Below are 18129 nucleotides of genomic sequence, written 5' to 3'. Positions count from 1 at the left end.
GATAAAACAACGAGTGAATTACAAAGTAATATACTTCTCTTATAACAGTAAGAAAAGTTAATAACATCCCGACCAGATATACCTTCAGTAGCGTTTACTGACAGTAAGAGCTACGTATCATGAAATCAAGTATTGTACTTCTGGTTTTGAACATTTAAAACCACAAGGCAGTATTATGGATAATACAATACTCTCCAGGATTAATACTAAGGTTTTTATTGTAGAACAGATATAACTAAGAACTACTTTTACAATTGAAACGGTTTATGGGATTAAACCACTTTTACAAATGATACGGTTTATGGGATTAAACCACTTATCAAATGAAACTTAGTCATTCACTCTTTGTAAACTAGTATAACATAAAAGACCTTTAGTGGTTAATTCTATAACTCCTTAGTTATTACATCCGAGTTGTACATAAGTAATATCCGATTGACAGTGAAATGTGTGACTTCCGCCTTACTTCCTGTTCCTTGTTTGGTTGTGGGCTTAGGGCAGATACACCCATTTGACTGTCCATTCGATATTGGGTTATATATAATCAGTATAAACTAAGTAATTACAGAGGGAAACTATTGAGGTTATCAGTTAATCACCTCAGGAAATATAGGATTTCCTGGAGAAACCAGTGAACTTATTCAAAGAACTTAGGGTATAATTAACAGAACTAAAATACTTATGAACTCACCAGCTTAAATGCTGATCTACTCTTTTCAAATAACTTGTATTCTCAGGAATCCAGTCGACATGTACACTCCCGAAGCTCTTGAGAAGACTACCTAGTACCGTACCGCGACGCTTTGCTTCTGTTGTACCTACTTTAGTGTTTGAATATGTAATGTTTAAACACTTATGTAAAACTTATACTTATTAATACAATGGTTGTTTGTACTTTGATTACTATATTGCATGTGTTGTGATACTTACCTAAAGTCCTCCGCCCCCGAACGTTTCCGCCGTTCTGGTTTGGGGGTGCGACAGATTGGAATCACAGCAGTATTTATAGTGAACTCAGTATATCAGTCATAAAGGATATACAACTATAAACCCATTAGGATAAAAACACTCTCACCAACATTTATACTTTAAAAATATATCAATATTTTATAAAAGTATAAGTACATGCAGAGTATATATATACCAGAATGAGTATCACAAGAAGAACAAAACTAAAGTATTTGGAAGTTGGACATTGTAGTTAAACCTAGACAGTGACGTAATCATATCTGGGATCAATATAGCCTGATCAACTATATTCATCCGGGATATGACCAACACGTGTTTGGGGAATGATTGTAGTGTTGCAACTGGTCTAAAACTTACCTAAGCACCAAAAGAATTCTAGAACCAAACATAAAGACTAAAATACTATGGGAGTATATTAGGATGCTATAACAAGAAAACTAAAAACTTGTTAAGCTCTTGTATCTAGAAGTCCAAGAATCAAACTCATAATTAAAATAACATGGAGGTATGTTACATACCTTTGGGAAAATGTTAAAAAGATCTTTTCTGATAGGTCTATAATTACTAAGTGGATATGTTAAGGTTATATATAGCCGAGATTTTATAGACTTAGAATATGTGATTTTCACTCTACTTCCTTTTCCTTGTTTGGATGTGGTTTTAGAGTAGGATTACTTATTCAAAGGTCTATTTGATCTGGATTATATATAATCGGTACACACCATGTGATTATGAGAGGACCAGAAAGAATCACCTTCGTAAAAAATTCAAATTTTCTCATAGATTCTTTAGACATTCCCATTCTCGTATAAACCCGTTAGATAAACATAGTTACTCCAGCAATCAATAGAAGAGTCAAGGAGGATCCAGCAGAATTTCATTAAGAGAATCCCAAGAAGATACATAGCAGAAGTAAACAAACTATAGAAATCATTTAGTGCCCTTACCCTATTAAGGACACCAATGAGATATTCGCATGAACTTCCGAGATTCAAAATCTTCATTACGAAGTAATGGTGATCAGTGTCAGAATCGGAAGTAAGACAGCCCGGGAATTCAATATACCTACAGAGGAGAAGGACACCCTATAGATACCAGGAGAGAACAAATCATTACCACCCAGAATAGAACAAAGGAAAACCACGCATGATTCATGTGAAGTGTTCGAGCACCTTTTCATCTAAGTAATAACTAGTAAATCGGTTCAACCTAGTGAGTTAGTGATTTCATCACTCACATTAGGTTTGGAGCTTATCCTCTTTTCCTATCACGGCTAATAACAATAAATCCGATCACGAAATCTTAATTGATAGTGATTACTTCTCAAATTCATAAGTCTATGTTATGTAGACACTGTTATGAATTATTTTCGAATATTTTTGAAAATTGGGAAAACGATATCCACCAAACAAAGGTAACTTAGTTTGGATAATACTCGGTTCATAACCATTCTAGAAACTTATTCATGTTCCTCACCAGGACTGCATCATAGGGATGCAGGTCGAATCATTAAGAACAATATAACAAAACGAAAGATTAATGCATAGATACAAATGGTTAGAATGCATCTGGAGACACGATAGTCGCTCACGAACTCATTTTCTTATCATGTAACAGAATCATGCCTCCAAAGAAGTGTAACCAACCCACCAGCGAAACACCAATCCTTCATATAGATGCGGCTACGTTTCAAGCTGCGGTCACAACAGCTGTAACAGCTGCCATGTCACACCTTAATGCTAACAATGCAAATGTTAGTAGTAATGCCATCGGTAACCCCGATCGTGTTGATGGCCAAGTACAGCAACGAGCACCTACTTGTAAGGACACCTCGAACCTTAAGCCTAATATCCTTAAACGAAAGTTCGAGAACACGAAAGGGAGTTGTTTAACTCAAGAACCTAACAGAGGGCAACGAACTGGGGCAGTCAATACCCCCGTCAGCCCTGTTATTCTAGCACCAACCAAGCCGTACTTAGGAAACCTCCCACACTGCAGCAAGTGCAACTACCATCATCATAGAGTTTGTCGAGAGCTGCATTGCAATAGATGCAACATGAAGGGGCATACCGCCTGCATCTGTAGAACTCCGGTTGAGTTCATCACCTCAACAACCGTTGTTGGAACCATTCCCATATGTCACCTTTGTGGTGAAATAGGACATTACAAGAGGGATTGTCCAATAGAGAAGAACGACGGGGGAGCAGGAGGATTTTCATCCAAATACATGGGAAAGCATCAAAGAACCCTGCTATATTTTGGTACGCTTCCAAACCCCGATAACTATTTATAATTATGATTACTCTTCCGTTCAAATTAAATCACAACCATTATATAAAATTTGAAACCCTAACAGGTAAGCTATGATGACTTAGTGTATACATAAGGGTCATTTATAATCAAGATTTGTAGACTTAGAGTGAGTAATCCCGCCTCATTTCCTGTTCCTTGTTTGGTTGTGGATTTAGGGCAGGGTTGCTTAGTCAAAGGTCTTACCAATCTTAGTTATACATGACTTTTATACACCAAGCGATTATAGAGAGACCTAGTAAGGATCGTTTCATGTAAGTTCATAATTTCAAATTATCAGAACCCTCGTATTGGTAGTACCCGCGAATTTCGAATCAAAAAGGGTTTTGTAGTGATAATAACAGAATAAAAACCAGAAACGTTGAAAACTTAGATACATAGGATATCACCCTAGTAATCATTCATCCCAAAACGACCTAATATCTATTTCGTCGAGAAAATTCTGACAACCTCATTCGACATGGTTTGGCTTGGTCCTTACCATATGAAAATTCTTATGCTGTATAAGAGAATTTTTTTTCCTTAACCAGCCGTAAGATGAAATTCTTTCAATCCATAACACAAAACCCGTAGGTTGTCTCTCGTTTCAAAACTTCAGAAGTACCCATGCGAAGAGTACCACACCATTCTAGACTACTCGGTAGACAGGAAACTTCAAACGAAAAGCACCGAAGTAGTCTTAGAAGTTAGTAACTACCGAATTACCTCAATAGATCTCGTAGGAAAATCGTTGTACCGTAGGTCAAGTTCAAGAATGGAGACTAAGAACTCATTAAGCTAATCTATCGCTGCTAAGTGTATACACGAGAGTGGTATATAAGTTAGACTTAACAAGATTAAGGATGTGTGATTCCGCCCTATCTCCTGTTCCTTGTTTGGTTGTGGACCTGGGGCAGAGTCACCCATCCGGACGTTTTGTGAAATTTAGATTATATACGACTTGTATACACAAGGTAATGGTGGATGAGCCAAGTATGAGTCTGATCATGAACTTCGGAGCAAAATCTAGCATCATGTATTCTACCAGGTGGAATTCAACATGAGACCACGACAGTGGATCGAGCTACTAAATGACTACGAATTTGAAATTCATTATCATCTCGACAAAGCCAATATAGTAGTTAACACCCTAAGTCGGAAGGAGTACCCAAGTCATAGTGCCAATCATGGACTATGATAACCCATTCAAATCTCTCCACACAGAGTAAGGAGGCTCAACAGGAAGCCTTGAAACCTGAAAATGTGGCAAGTAGAGAAGATAACTAGAACGTGTGAGTGTGTGGTATGCCAATGTCTGTTATCTCCACAGAGATAATAGAATCATCTCCTAGTTTAGGCAGTCACTCAAAAATCTCTAGGAACCAGAGTAGTCATGATTATATGGGATTGACTATGGTAAAGAATGGGATACCCATTTACCAATTAGTCGAGTCCTTTATCACACTAGCATTCAAGTTGCTCCATTCGAAACCTTCTGTGGTCACAAGTGCAGATTCTATCTGCACTGGACTAAAGTAGGTAATATGCAACTAGCCAGAGATCCAATTTCCACACAGCACCCTCGCTGATCTGGAATTCATCCGAGGAACTACCAAAAACAAAATACGAATCGGGAAGCGCCATAAAGCTTCCAGAGTTAACCAGAGAAGCTACGACTTCGATAAAAGAAAACCCTTGGAATTCCAGGATTGATGACCTTGTCATATAAAGGTCTCACTCAGGCAGGACAAGATGCGCTTGAGAAAGCGTGAAATACAAAACTCAAAGTACATAAGACCATTTGAGGTTATTACCAGAATCGGTCTTATACTTTTAAACTTAGACTACCACAAAGACTTAATAACATTCATCCCATCTTTCACATATCTAATCTAAAGAGGTGTCTATCCGATGAAACACTTATTATTTCACTCAATGAAATCAAAGTCTACACTCTGTAAAAGAACCAATGAAAACCATGGATAGGGAAATCTGAAGAACCAAGCAAAGTCTTATCCCGTTAGTGAAGGTTCGCTGGATTACAAACCGGGGACCTGAATTCACTTGGGAAAGGAAGATTAGACCTAGTCCATGAGTATCACTTTAGACTTAATTTCGGGACGAAATTCCCTCTAACGGGGGGATAATGTGACACCAGTCAAATTTTGGTCAAAAATAAATTGATCAATAATTGTAATTGGGATAAACCAAGTGGTAGAGTTTGTAACAAGGTTTCCAAAAACATAAAGAACACTGAAATCCGAGTTATAACGAAGAAGTTATGACTAATCGAAAATCCGCGGTAAAACCGACAAAACACTCTTCGGTGTAAAAAGCAAATTTTCGATAAAAGGATTTTTAGCTTTAACAATCTAAATGAAAGTTGTAGAATATGTTAAACCGAGAACGTTCATAAAAAGAGCGTCAAAATCTGACTTCGTATGAGGAAGGTATGATTTTTCGAAGTTTCGATTTAGCAGTACACAGCTAAAAATTCGAAATATAAATCGATCGATATTTAGCCGACGCAACTTAGACGAGAATCGAAGGTCTCATCAAAACTAGCACAACGGTAAAAAGACAGACGAAAACGGACGTCGGATGAAGAAGTTATAAATTTTTAACGGATTCCCGTCCCGGTCTGTTTAAGATAATAATATTAAAAATAAAGTCAAAATCAGCCGACGAAGTCTAAACGAAAGTCGTAGAGTATGATTTTACCTACGCGTGCATATAAAGAACGTCAAAAACGGAGCTCGTATGCGAAAGTTTTTGGCACAAAAATCAAGAAAATGTGGAAAACCGGGAAATTTCGCTGAGTCACTCCTCGGACACGTCACCTCGCATGTGAGGCCTCCACGTGTGACCTTCTGATTGGACCGCAGATGCTCGTGTCGCCTTCTGATTGGTACGAAGTCATCACCTTCTTCCCCACTGGACCGAAGTTCGGCCCACTTAGAAGAGGCCACCTGTCCGAAGTCACGTGTCTCGTACCGGGTCAGAAGCTCCACCGCCTTAAGCCTTCGCACGTGGCCTTCGCAGGAGCTGCCACGTAGCTGCTGACTCACCTCCTCGCCTCGCCAGGTGTCCGAGCCCTCGCCACCTGTCCTCCTTCGGCCGAACCCTCGCACCCCTATATAAAGGGTGCGAGCCTTCTCGGATGGAAGGGTTTTTCACCCCATTTTTCACCCATTTTGCACCATTTCACCCCCTCGACTTTCTCACGACCCCCGAAGGCCCCGGTATCACGTCTAAAGCCCGAAGCAAGCCCCGGAGCCCCAGAATTCTCGAGAAGTCATCCTCTCTCCTGTCGAAACTCTGCCCGGTTTGAGCCCGTTTCTCGTTAAATAAACTCTTTACGGGAAACGAAACGATGCCTGAATCACCGCTTATCAAAGTGAGTTCATACCCCTATAATTGACCTTTTCAATGGTTTTTAAATGCTTTTTAGGGGGGGGAATACAAGTTTAACACAATATTAAATTGTGTTAATAACTGTATGTGATAATAATCACACAAATGTTTCCGTATGCTTTTAAGAATTACCAAATACTTTCAAAATGACGTGAAGCCATGTTAAATCTTTAAATTCATGTAAAACTCCGTTAAATTCTTTGAAAAAATGTTTTATAAGTTATTTCAAAGTATAAATGCCAAAATCATGTTTATATATGTATAAATATATAAATAAGATTTGAAGGGCTTAGGACTAATGAATTATCCTATATCCTTTTCCCTTGTTTGGATGTGGAATTAGGGTTGTATTATTTGTCCGAAGGTCGTTTCCTTCTTAATTATATATATATATATATATATATATATATATATATATATATATATATATATATATATATATATATATATATATATATATATTATACATATATGAGTACAGGAAGGTTACTCCTTTTGGTATCATCACCTTTGTATCAGGCTGAGCAAAGGTGTTCATCCATGAGAAACCATGCTAATCAGATAAAACATATAAATTATAATAGGTATAGTTTATGATTCAAAACTAAAGATACAAGTATGATTCACGACTGTATACTTTCCAAGGAAATTACCAAAATACATTCAAATATAACAAGTTATGTATAACACCTTTAATATACGATACATTACCAAAATACATTCAAATACCAGGTTTGCATTAACCAATGGTACGATACAAAGTACCAGAGTTAGCATTCACAGGGTAATAATAATACATCGTAAATCTCGTTAAAACAATAAATTTGTGAGACCCTTCACGGTGTACTTATCTAAGTACGACCAATTTAAGTCCTGAACTATTAGCCAGAATCTCTTGTAGGGAGAGCGTGAATTTGTGTATAGATCTATATGGGACCAACAATCCCGCACCTCTACTGTTCGCTACAGTTTGGCGGGCAGGCCTAGGGTGTCAAATATCATTCCAGTTCCGACGCCTGAAGAACGTCGCCGCAGGCATATCAGTCATATTAGTATGGTTAATAGGACTCACATGAATAAAACAACGAGTGAATTACAAAGTAATATACTTCTCTTATAACAGTAAGAAAAGTTAATTACATAACAACAAGATATACCTTCAGTAGCTTTTACTGACAGTAAGAGCTACGTATCATGAAATCAAGTATTGTACTTCTCGGTTTTGAACATTTAAAACCACAAGGCAGTATTATGGATAATACAATAGTCTCCAGGATTAATGCTAAGGTTTTTACTGTAGAACAGATATAAATAAGAACCACTTTTACAAATGAAACGGTTTATGGGATTAACCCACTTTTACAAATGAAACGGTTTATGGGATTAAACCACTTATCAAATGAAACTTAGTCATTCAATCTTTGTAAACTAGTATAAGATAAAAGACCTTTAGTGGTTAATTCTATAATTCCTTAGTTATTACATCAGAGTTGTACATAAGTAATATCTGATTGACAGTGAAATGTGTGACTTCCGCCTTACTTCCTGTTCCTTGTTTGGTTGTGGGCTTAGGGCAGATACACCCATTTGACTGTCCATTCGATATTGGGTTATATATAATTAGTATAAACTAAGTAATTACAGAGGGAAACTATTGAGGTTATCAGTTAATCACCTCAGGAAATATAGGATTTCCTGGAGAAACCAGTGAACTTATTCAAAGAACTTAGGGTATACTTAACAGAACTAAAATACTTATGAACTCACCAGCTTAAATGTTGATCTACTCTTTTCAAATAACTTGTATTCTCAGGAATCCAGTAGACAGGTACACTCTCGAAGCTCGTGAGAAGACTACCTAGTACCGTACCGCGACGCTTGCTTCTGCTATACCTACTTTAGTGTTTGAATATGTAATGTTTAAACGCTTATGTAAAACTTATACTTATTAATACAATGGTTGTTTGTACTTTGAGTACTATACTGCATGTGTTGTGATACTTACCTAAAGTCCTCCGCCCCCGAACGTTTATGCCGTTCTGGTTTGGGGGTGCAACAGTACCTGTGTATTATTTCCCTGTGAATACAAGTAATTTGAAAAGAGAGTATCAACATAAAGTTAAGTGAGTGCATAAGTGTTTATGTTTGAAAGAGTATCTCTGTATCTTGTATATGTAAATTGTTCCAGAAAATCCTATACTTTCTGTTGTATATGAAAAGGAGTTTTATTCCCATAAAACCGTTCTCTTTGTATTAATGTTTTGTATTTGTATTTCTTTATGAAAACTTGTAACCGAGAGTGTGCTTGGCTCCACCAGCTGTTATTGAAAACTATATTGAACCATTGTAGTTTGTATTCTGTAAACTGGTACTTTGATGGTGTACTTTCGTTTAGTTGTTTATACATTAACGTATTGTTAATATCTTTTTAATGAGTTCTTATAACCATACTATGACGGATAGCCTGAAACAAATGCTTTGTCGGCGTTTAAATTGTTGATAACAATTGCCACTCATTGGCGTGTATGCCTGACTGTAGCTAGCAGCCTGAGTGCGGGGTTATCAATCCCGATATAGATCTACACACAACTTGTTTCGATCCCCAGGCTGGAGATTCTGGTTATAATGTCAGGGCTTTACCTTTGTTGTCTACAATGACTTAAACAACCTGAATTGAATGTCTCATAAAAAGCATATAAATGTTGCATGTATATTAGTTATGAAAACCCAATCATTATGAAATAAATGATTGACAGTATGTTCTTGAATTAGTATTCCGAACATGTATGTTCTTGAATCAAAACCCAATCATTCTGAATTAAATGATTGACAGTATGTTCTTGAATTAGTATTCCGAACATGTATTTGATAAGTGTAAACCCTTGATTTGTTCTGAATCAAAACCCTTGTTTCTTGTAAAACAGTGTATTTTAGTATACTTGAATCATGAATTATTATTCTATGTATAAATTATACCTATTATAATTTATATGTACTTTCTGAATCTGTATTTAACTATGCTCGCATGTAATCCCTTGCTCAGCATGTTACAAAGGTATTTAAACTGATGAAATAACTTTTATATTTATATACATATACAATTATATATATAAGTAAAATTTAAACGACACTCGGACAAATAACCGGTACTACAAGCCCACATCCAAACAAGGAAAAGGACCCCGAATGAGTTATCAGTCCTAAGTCTTTTAAATATTATATATATATATATATATATATATATATATATATATATATATATATATATATATATATATATATATATATATATATACAAATATGAATTTTGGGGAAAAATATAAGTTTATAAAAGAGTTTAATGTTTTGCGTATTTTTGATGATTTAATGTCGTTTTATCATGATCTGAAATCATGACTTTATAACACAAAGTTCGTATGTTATGCTTGTATTCCCCCCCTTAAACAGTAGAAATTATGAAAATACAGGGGTATGAAATCACTTGTTAGATGGTGATTTGGTCAGCGTTTCGTTTCCCGGAAAGGAGTTTATTTGATGAGAAACCGGCTTAAATCGGCAGAGTTTCGACTGGAGAGAGGCTAACTTCTCGGGAATCTCGGGGCTTCGAGGCTTGCTTAGGGTTTTAGAGTTGATATCGGGGCTTTAGGGGTTGTATGTGAGCTTATAGGAGTGAAAAATATGAAAGAGGGTGAAATTTAGGGTGAAAAGTGTAAATTCTTCGGAAGCCCTCGCATGCCTTATATAGGCCGAAGCTTCGGACCCGAGGCCATGCGAGGCTGCCACGTGCTCGGACAGATGGCGAGGGAAGGGGCTTCTTCGGATAGGTGGCTCGCAGATGGCTGCTTCGGACTGGACCGGACTTCGGTCCAATAGGACAAGGCCACGCTGCGAGGGGGGTGTCCGAGGGGTGTCTGCGGTGTGTCTCCTGCGAAGGTGTCCGAAGATGAGTAGACCGCGGACTTGGTCGAATCAGAAGGTGCCACGCAAGGCTTCGGTCCATCCAGCAGATGACACGTGGAGGCTCGCATGCGAGGATGACGTGTCCGAAGGTCATGCATGCGAAATTGCCTGGTTTTCCATTTTTCTTGATTTTTGTGCCAAAAACTTGCGAAAATCATAACTTTCGCATACGAGCTCCGTTTTTGACGTTCTTTATATGCACGCGTAGGTAAAATCATACTCTACGACTTTCGTGTAGACTTCATCGCCTGATTTTGATTTTATTTTTAATATTATTATTTTTAACAGGCCGGGACAGGAAATCCATTAAAAATTCATAACTTCTTCATCCAACGTCCGTTTTTGTCTGTCTTTTTACCGTTGTACTACTATTGACGAGACCTTCAATTCTCGTTTAGGTTGTGTCGGCTAAAAATCACTCGATCTTTATTTCGAGTTTTTAACTGTACACTGCTATACTGAAACTTAGAAAAATCGTAACTTCCTCATACGAAGTCAGATTTTACCGTTCTTTTTATGAAAGTTATCGGTTCAACATAAACTACAACTTTCATTTAGATTTGTAAGGCTAAAAGCCTTTTATTGAAAATTCAGTTTTTACACTGAACAGTGTTTTGTCAGTTTTGTCGCGGATCTTCGATTGGTCATAACTTCTTCGTTATAACTCGGATTTTAGTGTTCTTTATGTTTTTGGAAACCTTGTTACAATCTCTATCACTTGGTTCATCCCAATCGAGATTGTCTAATAATTTATTTTTGAGGGTCAATTATGTAAATATACACAGTATGCTAAAATTTCTCTTTATTATATTAAAAGAAATACAAATTGACCTACATTATTACATAGGTTTGAAATAACTGTTTGTTACAAAAGTCCTACAGAGATCCGAAGCTTTCTGGGATTAGCCAGATATTCCAGAAGGTTTATCCAAGGATTTTCTTCGATAGTTGCTCCATTGACAGCTTTAACCCATAAAGGAGCCGCTTATACTTAGAATGAGAAACACAAAGAAGCATTTGAGAAGTTAAAGAAGAAGTTGTGTGAAGCACCAATTCTTTCTCTTCCCGATGGAGTTCAAGACTTCGCAGTCTATAGTGATGCATCTGGAGTTGGGTTATGTTGCATTTTGACCCTAAGGGATAAGGTGATAGCATATGCATCGAGACAATTGAAAGAACACGAAAATAACTACCCCACTCATGATCTGGAGTTGGCAGCGGTGGTATTTGCACTAAAGATATGGAGACGTTATCTTCACGGCACGAAGTGCAAGCTTTACACGGATCATAAGAGTCTTCAGTATCTCTTTGATCAAAAAGAGTTGAATATGAGGCAACGACGCTGGCTGGAGTTGCTTAAGGATTACGACTGCGAGATACTTTACCACCGTGGTAAAGCAAACGTCGTAGCGAATGCTTTAAACCGAAAAGTGAGCCTTGAAAGGAGAAGGCCAAGAGCGTTAAGAATTGAAGTTGTCTCAACGATCGTGGAAAGTATTAAGAAAGCTCAAGAAGAAGCTTCAGAGAAGAATGACCGAAAGGAAGAACGTTTGGGCAAAACGTTGGAGTTCGGTACAAACAATCAAGGGTTAAAGGTATTCCAAGATAGGATTTGGGTACCTAATACGGGAGGAATAAGAGATCTTCTGATGGAGGAAGCGCACAAGCCCATGTACTCGATTCATCCCGGTAGCACTAAAATGTATAGGGACCTAAAGCCCTACTACTGGTGGCTGACGATGAAGCTCGATGTTTCGAAGTATGTGGCCGAGTGTGTGACATGTGCGAGAGTTAAGGCACAACATGAGAAACCATATGGGAGTTTAGAACCTTTACCTGTACCCATGGGTAAATGGGAAGACATCACCATGGGTTTTGTCACTAAACTGCCCAGAACGAAGGACGGTCACGACATGATTTGGGTGGTCGTTGATCGGTTCACTAAGAGTGCACACTTCATAGCAGCTAACGAAAGATGGTCGATGGATAACCTCGTCAATGCTTACGTGAAGGAGGTGGTAAGACTTCACGGTGTTCCTTTAACGATTGTATCAGATCGTGATAGTCGATTCACGTCAAGATTCTGGAGGAGTCTACAAGAGGAATTGGATACGAAGTTGTGTTTAAGTATAGCTTATCATCCACAGACCGATGGTCAGAGCGAAAGAACGATTCAAACGTTGGAGGATATGCTAAGAGCGTGTACCCTAGAGTTCCAAGGTAACTGGGATGAGCACTTACCTCTGGTAGAATTTACTTACAACAATAGTTACCATTCAAGCATCAAGATGGCACCTTATCAAGCCTTATATGGACAAAAGTGTCGTGCGCCGTCTTGTTGGCTTGAAGCCAGGGAAAAGCAGTTTATGGGCCCCGATATAGTCCATCAGACTGCTCAAAAGCTAAAAGTGATTAGGGAAAGGATTTTAGCAGCTCAGGATCGTCAAAAGAGCTATGCTGACAAGAAGAGGCGACCGGTGATATTCGAAGTTGGGCCGAAGCTTCGGACCCGAGGCCATGCGAGGCTGCACGTGCTCAGACAGATGGCGAGGGAAGGGGCTTCTTCTGATAGGTGGCTCACAGATGGCTGCTTCGGACTGGACCGGACTTCGGTCCAATAGGACAAGGCCACGCTGCGAGGGGGGGTGTCCGAGGGGTGTCTGCGGTGTGTCTCCTGCGAAGGTGTCCGAAGATGAGTGGACCGCAGACTTGGTCGAATCAGAAGGTGCCACGCAAGGCTTCGGTCCATCCAGCAGATGACACGTGGAGGCTCGCATGCGAGGATGACGTGTCCGAAGGTCATGCATGCGAAATTGCCTGGTTTTCCATTTTTCTTGATTTTTGTGCCAAAAACTTGCGAAAATCATAACTTTCGCATACGAGCTCCGTTTTTGACGTTCTTTATATGCACGCGTAGGTAAAATCATACTCTACGACTTTCGTGTAGACTTCATCGCCTGATTTTGATTTTATTTTTAATATTATTATTTTTAACAGGCCGGGACAGGAAATCCATTAAAAATTCATAACTTCTTCATCCAACGTCCGTTTTTGTCTGTCTTTTTACCGTTGTACTACTATTGACGAGACCTTCAATTCTCGTTTAGGTTGTGTCGGCTAAAAATCACTCGATCTTTATTTCGAGTTTTTAACTGTACACTGCTATACTGAAACTTAGAAAAATCGTAACTTCCTCATACGAAGTCAGATTTTGCCGTTCTTTTTATGAAAGTTATCGGTTCAACATAAACTACAACTTTCATTTAGATTTGTAAGGCTAAAAGCCTTTTATTGAAAATTCAGTTTTTACACTGAACAGTGTTTTGTCAGTTTTGTCGCGGATCTTCGATTGGTCATAACTTCTTCGTTATAACTCGGATTTTAGTGTTCTTTATGTTTTTGGAAACCTTGTTACAATCTCTATCACTTGGTTCATCCCAATCGAGATTGTCTAATAATTTATTTTTGAGGGTCAATTATGTAAATATACACAGTATGCTAAAATTTCTCTTTATTATATTAAAAGAAATACAAATTGACCTACATTATTACATAGGTTTGAAATAACTGTTTGTTACAAAAGTCCTACAGAGATCCGAAGCTTTCTGGGATTAGCCAGATATTCCAGAAGGTTTATCCAAGGATTTTCTTCGATAGTTGCTCCATTGACAGCTTTAACCCATAAAGGAGCCGCTTATACTTAGAATGAGAAACACAAAGAAGCATTTGAGAAGTTAAAGAAGAAGTTGAGTGAAGCACCAATTCTTTCTCTTCCCGATGGAGTTCAAGACTTCGCAGTCTATAGTGATGCATCTGGAGTTGGGTTATGTTGCATTTTGACCCTAAGGGATAAGGTGATAGCATATGCATCGAGACAATTGAAAGAACACGAAAATAACTACCCCACTCATGATCTGGAGTTGGCAGCGGTGGTATTTGCACTAAAGATATGGAGACGTTATCTTCACGGCACGAAGTGCAAGCTTTACACGGATCATAAGAGTCTTCAGTATCTCTTTGATCAAAAAGAGTTGAATATGAGGCAACGACGCTGGCTGGAGTTGCTTAAGGATTACGACTGCGAGATACTTTACCACCGTGGTAAAGCAAACGTCGTAGCGAATGCTTTAAACCGAAAAGTGAGCCTTGAAAGGAGAAGGCCAAGAGCGTTAAGAATTGAAGTTGTCTCAACGATCGTGGAAAGTATTAAGAAAGCTCAAGAAGAAGCTTCAGAGAAGAATGACCGAAAGGAAGAACGTTTGGGCAAAACGTTGGAGTTCGGTACAAACAATCAAGGGTTAAAGGTATTCCAAGATAGGATTTGGGTACCTAATACGGGAGGAATAAGAGATCTTCTGATGGAGGAAGCGCACAAGCCCATGTACTCGATTCATCCCGGTAGCACTAAAATGTATAGGGACCTAAAGCCCTACTACTGGTGGCTGACGATGAAGCTCGATGTTTCGAAGTATGTGGCCGAGTGTGTGACATGTGCGAGAGTTAAGGCACAACATGAGAAACCATATGGGAGTTTAGAACCTTTACCTGTACCCATGGGTAAATGGGAAGACATCACCATGGGTTTTGTCACTAAACTGCCCAGAACGAAGGACGGTCACGACATGATTTGGGTGGTCGTTGATCGGTTCACTAAGAGTGCACACTTCATAGCAGCTAACGAAAGATGGTCGATGGATAACCTCGTCAATGCTTACGTGAAGGAGGTGGTAAGACTTCACGGTGTTCCTTTAACGATTGTATCAGATCGTGATAGTCGATTCACGTCAAGATTCTGGAGGAGTCTACAAGAGGAATTGGATACGAAGTTGTGTTTAAGTATAGCTTATCATCCACAGACCGATGGTCAGAGCGAAAGAACGATTCAAACGTTGGAGGATATGCTAAGAGCGTGTACCCTAGAGTTCCAAGGTAACTGGGATGAGCACTTACCTCTGGTAGAATTTACTTACAACAATAGTTACCATTCAAGCATCAAGATGGCACCTTATCAAGCCTTATATGGACAAAAGTGTCGTGCGCCGTCTTGTTGGCTTGAAGCCAGGGAAAAGCAGTTTATGGGCCCCGATATAGTCCATCAGACTGCTCAAAAGCTAAAAGTGATTAGGGAAAGGATTTTAGCAGCTCAGGATCGTCAAAAGAGCTATGCTGACAAGGAGAGGCGACCGGTGATATTCGAAGTTGGGCCGAAGCTTCGGACCCGAGGCCATGCGAGGCTGCACGTGCTCAGACAGATGGCGAGGGAAGGGGCTTCTTCTGATAGGTGGCTCACAGATGGCTGCTTCGGACTGGACCGGACTTCGGTCCAATAGGACAAGGCCACGCTGCGAGGGGGGGTGTCCGAGGGGTGTCTGCGGTGTGTCTCCTGCGAAGGTGTCCGAAGATGAGTGGACCGCAGACTTGGTCGAATCAGAAGGTGCCACGCAAGGCTTCGGTCCATCCAGCAGATGACACGTGGAGGCTCGCATGCGAGGATGACGTGTCCGAAGGTCATGCATGCGAAATTGCCTGGTTTTCCATTTTTCTTGATTTTTGTGCCAAAAACTTGCGAAAATCATAACTTTCGCATACGAGCTCCGTTTTTGACGTTCTTTATATGCACGCGTAGGTAAAATCATACTCTACGACTTTCGTGTAGACTTCATCGCCTGATTTTGATTTTATTTTTAATATTATTATTTTTAACAGGCCGGGACAGGAAATCCATTAAAAATTCATAACTTCTTCATCCAACGTCCGTTTTTGTCTGTCTTTTTACCGTTGTACTACTATTGACGAGACCTTCAATTCTCGTTTAGGTTGTGTCGGCTAAAAATCACTCGATCTTTATTTCGAGTTTTTAACTGTACACTGCTATACTGAAACTTAGAAAAATCGTAACTTCCTCATACGAAGTCAGATTTTGCCGTTCTTTTTATGAAAGTTATCGGTTCAACATAAACTACAACTTTCATTTAGATTTGTAAGGCTAAAAGCCTTTTATTGAAAATTCAGTTTTTACACTGAACAGTGTTTTGTCAGTTTTGTCGCGGATCTTCGATTGGTCATAACTTCTTCGTTATAACTCGGATTTTAGTGTTCTTAATGTTTTTGGAAACCTTGTTACAATCTCTATCACTTGGTTCATCCCAATCGAGATTGTCTAATAATTTATTTTTGAGGGTCAATTATGTAAATATACACAGTATGCTAAAATTTCTCTTTATTATATTAAAAGAAATACAAATTGACCTACATTATTACATAGGTTTGAAATAACTGTTTGTTACAAAAGTCCTACAGAGATCCGAAGCTTTCTGGGATTAGCCAGATATTCCAGAAGGTTTATCCAAGGATTTTCTTCGATAGTTGCTCCATTGACAGCTTTAACCCATAAAGGAGCCGCTTATACTTAGAATGAGAAACACAAAGAAGCATTTGAGAAGTTAAAGAAGAAGTTGAGTGAAGCACCAATTCTTTCTCTTCCCGATGGAGTTCAAGACTTCGCAGTCTATAGTGATGCATCTGGAGTTGGGTTATGTTGCATTTTGACCCTAAGGGATAAGGTGATAGCATATGCATCGAGACAATTGAAAGAACACGAAAATAACTACCCCACTCATGATCTGGAGTTGGCAGCGGTGGTATTTGCACTAAAGATATGGAGACGTTATCTTCACGGCACGAAGTGCAAGCTTTACACGGATCATAAGAGTCTTCAGTATCTCTTTGATCAAAAAGAGTTGAATATGAGGCAACGACGCTGGCTGGAGTTGCTTAAGGATTACGACTGCGAGATACTTTACCACCGTGGTAAAGCAAACGTCGTAGCGAATGCTTTAAACCGAAAAGTGAGCCTTGAAAGGAGAAGGCCAAGAGCGTTAAGAATTGAAGTTGTCTCAACGATCGTGGAAAGTATTAAGAAAGCTCAAGAAGAAGCTTCAGAGAAGAATGACCGAAAGGAAGAACGTTTGGGCAAAACGTTGGAGTTCGGTACAAACAATCAAGGGTTAAAGGTATTCCAAGATAGGATTTGGGTACCTAATACGGGAGGAATAAGAGATCTTCTGATGGAGGAAGCGCACAAGCCCATGTACTCGATTCATCCCGGTAGCACTAAAATGTATAGGGACCTAAAGCCCTACTACTGGTGGCTGACGATGAAGCTCGATGTTTCGAAGTGTGTGGCTGAGTGTGTGACATGTGCGAGAGTTAAGGCACAACATGAGAAACCATATGGGAGTTTAGAACCTTTACCTGTACCCATGGGTAAATGGGAAGACATCACCATGGATTTTGTCACTAAACTGCCCAGAACGAAGGACGGTCACGACATGATTTGGGTGGTCGTTGATCGGTTCACTAAGAGTGCACACTTCATAGCAGCTAACGAAAGATGGTCGATGGATAACCTCGTCAATGCTTACGTGAAGGAGGTGGTAAGACTTCACGGTGTTCCTTTAACGATTGTATCAGATCGTGATAGTCGATTCACGTCAA

This window comes from Lactuca virosa, chromosome 7 (assembly GCF_052849685.1).
Source record: "Lactuca virosa cultivar CGN04683 chromosome 7, Lactuca_virosa_CGN04683_v6, whole genome shotgun sequence".
NCBI classification, from domain to species: Eukaryota; Viridiplantae; Streptophyta; class Magnoliopsida; order Asterales; family Asteraceae; genus Lactuca; species Lactuca virosa.
The sequence above is the reverse complement of the archived record's forward strand: the minus strand, read 5'-3'. Positions refer to the sequence as shown.